Raw genomic sequence first — 6,901 nt, 5'->3', positions numbered from 1 at the left:
TAGCATTCTCAATATGACAAAATATACAGATGGAAAACAAACTAGTGAACAGAAGACCATGGGTGGAGGGGTAGGGGAGGAAAAAAAAAAAAAGTTACAGAGAGGGAGGGAGCCAAACCACAAGAGACTCTTAAAGACTGAGAACAAACTGAGGCTTGATGGCGGGTGGAAGGAAGGGGAGGGTAGGTGATGGGTATTGAAGAGGGCACCTTTTGGGATGAGCACTGGGTGTTGTATGGAAACCAATTTGACAATAAATTTCATATATTAAAAAATAAATAAATAAATAAATAAATAATTAAAGAAAAAAACAAACTGAGGGTTGATGGGGGTGGGGGAGAGGGGAAAGTGGGTGATGGGCATTGAGGAGGGCACCTGTTGGGATGAGCACTGGTGTTGTATGGAAACCAATTTGACAATAAATTATATTAAAAAAAAAGAATGGTGAGAGAGAAGGTGTGACTATGAATAGGTTAAGTACAAGGGGAATCTTTGTGGTGAAGGAATGTTTTTAGGTCTGGAGTGTGGTGGTCACATGCAGCTACACGTGATAAAATGATAGCATTTTCACACACAATGTGCCAATGTTAATTTCCTGCTGTTGCTACTGTTCTATAGTTATATAGGATGTGACCAGTGGGGGTACCTGGGCAAAAGGTGCAGTAAAACTCCATTTCCCTATACGGAGAAGCTATCTTTGGAACTCCCTAGGTATTAAGAATTATTTCAAAATTGTATGAATTAGATGAAAATACAGAAGACTACGATTTCAGGGTAGGAAAGGCTTCTTAAAAGACATACCAACTACCAAGGACAAGAGCAGTCAAGCTGAATGAAAACAATTGGTAGCGATGAGAAATAACAAGAGCGAAAAGCCAATCCAAAGGTTAAGAAGAAATATTAATACAACATAGTCATATAAACCTATGTGACAACTAAAGAAAAGCAAGTCAGACAAACCAAGGGAAAAGAGATCAAGAAATACATTAAGAAATTCACAGAAAAAAAAGAATAGTCAATAAACATATAAGAAGTTCTTCCACTTTCTTGCTTTCTTCATTAGTAACCAGAGAAATGTCAATTAAAAGATCAGAGAACATTTTATTTTTTGAGTATTTAAATGACATTTTATTTCTAGCCCTGAGGCAAGTTTAGGTTTCTTTTCTCCCTCCCTGGATATATTAGTGATATTTCCTTTATGCTCAAGGATTTCTCTTAGAAATCTGGTATCCTTTCCAGTCTTTGCCTCATTGTTACTGTTCCTCTACTGATTTTTGTTAATGTTCCTCTTCAATGATGTAAATTGAAGTAATATTTTTTTTTCTGTACGATTTTCTTCATTTAGATAGAATTCTTTTTGTACTTTTCTCTTATACTTTTAGTTAGTTCTCACTTGGGGGGTTATAAATTACAAGTATTGTGGATCACCTTTGTGTATGTTCCAGAGCCGTGATTTTTGTCTCTAATGCTGCGTAACTTTTTTTCTCCTTGACTTTTTCATCAGTTTGTGGCTTTTGTTTTAATCCAGAAAAATTGTGAAAATATGCTTTTGTGTGGGTTTGTGTGTATGAGTGTACTTGTACTATGTTGTGTGCCTTGTCTGTATGTGTGTGTGTTAGGAGGGGGGGTTATTTTAGCTTTCATCTTTCCACAGCCACTAGAGGTTAGCAGCTTCAGTGATGCTATCTAGAGTCAATCCCTACCCGCTGCTAGATATTTCATTCAGCTGAAACTCTATCACTATAGTGTTGTAGTGTACCCTCAGAATCTTCTTTCCCTGCATTTCCAAACGAGGAATTCATAATTTCTCCCAAAGGGTACCCTATCTCTTTTGCAGAATCCAACACTGGTGGTTTTGCTTAGAATCTGCAAGTTCAGGAATCTTCCATCCTCCTCACTTGACCTTTAGTACATTAAGTTCACCACTTTCAAGGATTGTTGCTTCAAAATTTTATTTCAATGTAGCGTGAGCTTTTGATGATTTCTGAGAGAAAGAAGGGGATCACTCTCCGTTCTACTATATTATATATTATATTATATATTATTATATATTATATATTTATCTACTATATTATACATTACATATTACATATTACATATTACATCATATCATATATTTATAATAATATGAAGAATTTTCCCTATACAGTTACGTGATTTTTCAATGGAGAAAGCATGTAGAAGTTTAAGAACAGGGATTGTTCATTCGATTTACTGTAAAGTTTCCAGGAAACATTGCATTTTGCAAGATCACATTTCATATGGATGTTAAACAACAAAATGGTGTTTCCTCTCATTTACAAAATGGTGCTCTGCAGAGTAGAGGAAGTGGTCAAATGGCTTTATGAAGGGATCTGTTAATATGTGATTTACAAGACCACCTTATAACAGAGTGGAAAAAAATCTTATAACTTAATGCTCTTGTGCATTGTGTGAGAGGACTAATACATTATGTGAAAGTAGAAATCTCAGCAGTTTTGAAATTTTGCATGGTCAGGACAAATGTATCAATAGAATTTTGTCACCAGAAAGAACCATGCTGCATGGGAAGATGGATGTAATCAGCATTCCACATTATAATCGAGCCATGAGTCGATACAGATTAAATATTGACAGAAGTTTCTTGACCAGTGCTAAACTGAACAGTCCCTAAGAGGTTCAGGAGACAATGTCATTATGACAGTGAATCTGTGTGACAATTCTGCCTCCACTGGTGTTACTCATTATAGAGTATCAGGCTCTGAAGACAGGTTTCCAAATGAAATGTAAAAGAAAAAAAAAAAAGGCTCCAGGCTGAGAAGTGAAAACCAATATTGGATTTACTAAGAGCATTAAACAGTAACTCCTTAATAATATGATTCATAGACAATTAACCTGTCATACAGTCAGGAAGACTGTGGATACATATGACAGCAGATTGCCTGTGCCTAAAAACTGAAACTTTTTTAGTTTTTCAGACTTAGGATTCTTGTGAGTAGTTTTGGCCATCTATACTCTATTTTTTTTTTTAAGAAAGGGGCATGCATCATGATGGGTATATGCTAAGCAAAATAAATCAGTTAGAGAAAGACAAATAATCTATGATCTGACTCATATGTGGAATTTAAGAAGCAAAACAAATGCGAGAGTGAGAGAGAGAGAGAGCGAAACCAAGAAACATACTCTTATCTACAGAGAACAAGCTGATGGTTACCAGAGTGGTGGTGGACAGGGGGATGGGGAAATAGTGATTGGGAATTAAGGAGCAAATTTACCATGATGAAAAAAAAAGAAAAGAAAAGAAAAGAAAAATGAAGAGAAAGTAAACAAAGGACTAAGGAAGATACAAATATAGTACTTCCCACACACACACACACACACACACACACACACACACACACAATAGAAAAAGAGAGGTGAGCTCTGGTAAGAACATTTAACATAGGATCTACCTTAAATGTTTAAGTGTGCAATACAATATTGTTGATTATAGGTGCAATGTTGTAGAACAGATCTCTAGAACTTATTCATCCTAGCTCTTGAGGTCTTGGGACAGTGTTTAGACTTTGTAGCCATAAGTGGGTAGTTTTCATGTTTCTAAGAATGTTAACTTGAGGATGAGGTTCATCAAAATGAATTTTAATTACGTATTAGTTTAAAATAGGATACATATATTTTATGTAAGCCTCATGCTAACCACAAAGGAAAAAAATGTAGTAGGTACACAAGAGATTATGATAAAAAGTCAAAGCATACTGCTCCAAAAAGACATCAAATCATAGGGGGAGGCAGCAAGATAAGAAACATGGAATAAAAGATCAGCAAAAGAGAAAAAGTAATTTAAATGGCAATAGGAAGTCCTTATCTATCAATAATTACTTAACATAAATGAACTAAATTCTTCAATCAAAAACATAAAGTGACTGAATGGATAAAAAACAAGATCCACCAATAGGCTACCTTTATAAGAGACTCACTTTAGCCTTAAAGACCCACACAGACACAGAGTGAAGGGATGATAAATGATATTTCAAGCAAATGGTAACCAAAAGAAAGTAGGGGTAGCTACACTTACATCAGACCAAATAGACTTTAAGCCAAATCTAGACAAGTGAGACAAAGAAGGTCATTATGTAATCAAACTGTCAATCCATCAAGAAGACGTAACGGTTATAAATATCTGTACATCCAAAAATCAGAGCACTTAAATATAAAAAGCAAATACTAATAGAACTAAAGGGGAAAAATAAATAGCAATATGATAATAGTTGAGGACTTTAATATCCCATTCTCAACAATGGATAAAGAATCCATACAGAGAACCAATAAGAAAATAGTGGATCTGAGCAGCACTAAAGACCAAATGTACCAGCCATACGTATACAGAATACTCCATCCAACAGCAGTAGAATGCACATTCTTCTCAAGCACACATGGACTGTTTTCTAGGAGACATCACATGTTAGACCACAAAACAGGTCTCAACAAATTTAAGAAAACATAGAAATTGGATCATTATCTTTTCTGACCACAACAATATGAAACTAGAAATCCATAACAGGAGGAAATCTAGAAAATTCATAAATATGTGGAAATTAAACCATACATTCCTGGGCAACAAATAGATCAAAGGAGAAATCAAAAAGAAATTTAAAAAAGTCTTGAGACAAATAAAGATGGAAGTACAATACGCCAAAAGTTACGGGATGCAACAAAAGCAGTTCTAAACGAAAAGTTCATAATGCTAATCTTATGTATTAAGGGGAAAAAATCTTAAACAAACAACCTAATTTTATATCTCAAGGAACTAGAAAAAAAAATGAGCAAAGTCCAAAGTAAGCAGAAGTTAGAGAAAGACATAGGAAACAATAAAGATGAGAGCAGAAATGAATGAAATAGAGAATAGGAAGACAATAGAAAAGATGAAAAAAACCCAAGAATTAGTGTTTTGAAAAGAAAAACAAAAGTGGCAAAGTTTTAGCTAGCTAATCAAGAGGGAAAAAGAGAGAGAGAGAGAGAGAGAGAGAGAGAGAGAGAGAGAGAAAGGGAGAGGGGAGAGAGAACTTAAATATGCTCTAAGAGCCTTAACATTCTTAAGAACCTTGAGATTTCCAGGATGATGCTCTCATCTAGCAATTACATTCTCTGGAAAAGTTTCTGACACCTGAGGAAGAAAGAGGATAATTGTCGCATGGCTTTAGAGCCACACAGAAATCGTGAAGGCATTCCCTCTAGGTTCTTCCTTTCTTCTCTACATGGTGTAACATTCCATTCACTGTTGATCTTTGGTGGGGGGGAGTCCAAACTCATGGCATTGTAGCTGCTATATCAACAGCTCAAAGGTAGCTATGGAACTCTCTTCATCTTGCATAAATTCAGTTTAATTTCCTGGGTTTATAACCAGGAAAATCTGTGCTTCCCTACATAGTATGGGCAGAGGACTTCAATTGCAAATACATTTTGTTAAAGTCTATGGAAAGAAATCAGTGTAAATTGAGACTATCATTCTATTTCAAAACATCTAAGAACACTTTTTATGCATAACATATACTGGTGCCTCTATTATTGAACTCATTAATTGCTTGCTAAAACTAAGAAAAGAATAGTCACACATTGGTATTTGTTTTATTTTCCTTTCTGAGGAGGGAGGGAGGGAGGGAGATCCTCTTTGAGGCAAGCCCCTCTCACCCACCCAATTTGGTCATGGTGTTTCCTAATAGTCTCTAAAGGAATTTTCAAAGGGTGTTTGAAATTCCCATCCCCCTTTATCAAGTTCAATCTATTAGTTTGCTATTGGAGGCACCCTGCATTTTCTTTCCTACTCAAAACAGGCACTTTCAGATTTTTTTTTTTCCTCCAAAAGGAGAAAATCAGTAATCTGTTCCCAGGAGAGTAAGGTTCTTTGCCCTCATGGTATGCAGTGAATGGATTGTACCTAACAATAATATCAGCTGCATTTTATTTCTCACAGAAATGACAGGTCTCCCTGGAATTAAGTTGACCTGATAATTCAAATATGGCAGAGTTTCAGGGTCCTTCGTTTCCCTGAATTGAGTCGTAGATGTCAACCTTTCTACCAGGCATAATATATTTGAATTTTTATTTGTGACTTTTCTCCAAACAGACAATAAATTCAATGTTTCATCGGTTATCATACACATCTGCAGCATATGTTCTATTTCTCCCCGTGGTGACTTATAAGCATGATTTCAGCACGGAGCTATTTCTGTAAACAGAGTTATTTCTATTTTGTGTCTCCACTCATTTTCACCAATCTCCCCTACTTCAGGCTTCCTTATTCTTTTCTTCATTGTTAATACTAGATGTTATAAAATAATTTAAGTTAGCACCTCCTAAATGCTACTTATTAGAAAATGTTCTCATACATAAAGCCTATGTGAATTTAAAATTTGAATGTTTAAATGGGATATTTTATCAAATTCAACATCAAACCGACAATACCCTCTATAACAACAATTTGCCAAATGGAGAAGTGTCGTACTCTGAATGAGCATTATCCTTCATGCTGATAGGTGAAATTAATGAAATAATTAAAAAGCCATAAAAGGAAAATGAAGAGTGTCAGAAAGACACCAACAGGATTGAAAACAAAATATTTCTGGCATGGAAATGTGATCGCAAAAAAGAAAAAGGAAAACCTACAACATTCTCCAATTTCAAGAAAGAAAATGACATTTCATTCACAAGCTGAACAATACTGCATGTGGTTAGCATATTTTCTTTAATATGCTACAACTTAATAGATTTGTCCTATATCACAACAGAACACTGTTCCCATAATTGGTCAGGATTAAGAAAACTCATCAGGCACCATATAGGCAATTGTATTTATTTTTTAAAATATTTTAATATTTACTTATTTTTGAGATATTGTGAGAGACAGAGTGCAAGCAGCGGAGGG

This window comes from Prionailurus bengalensis, chromosome D4, assembly GCF_016509475.1.
Source record: "Prionailurus bengalensis isolate Pbe53 chromosome D4, Fcat_Pben_1.1_paternal_pri, whole genome shotgun sequence".
Lineage (NCBI taxonomy): Eukaryota > Metazoa > Chordata > Mammalia > Carnivora > Felidae > Prionailurus > Prionailurus bengalensis.
This window is presented reverse-complemented; position numbering follows the sequence as displayed.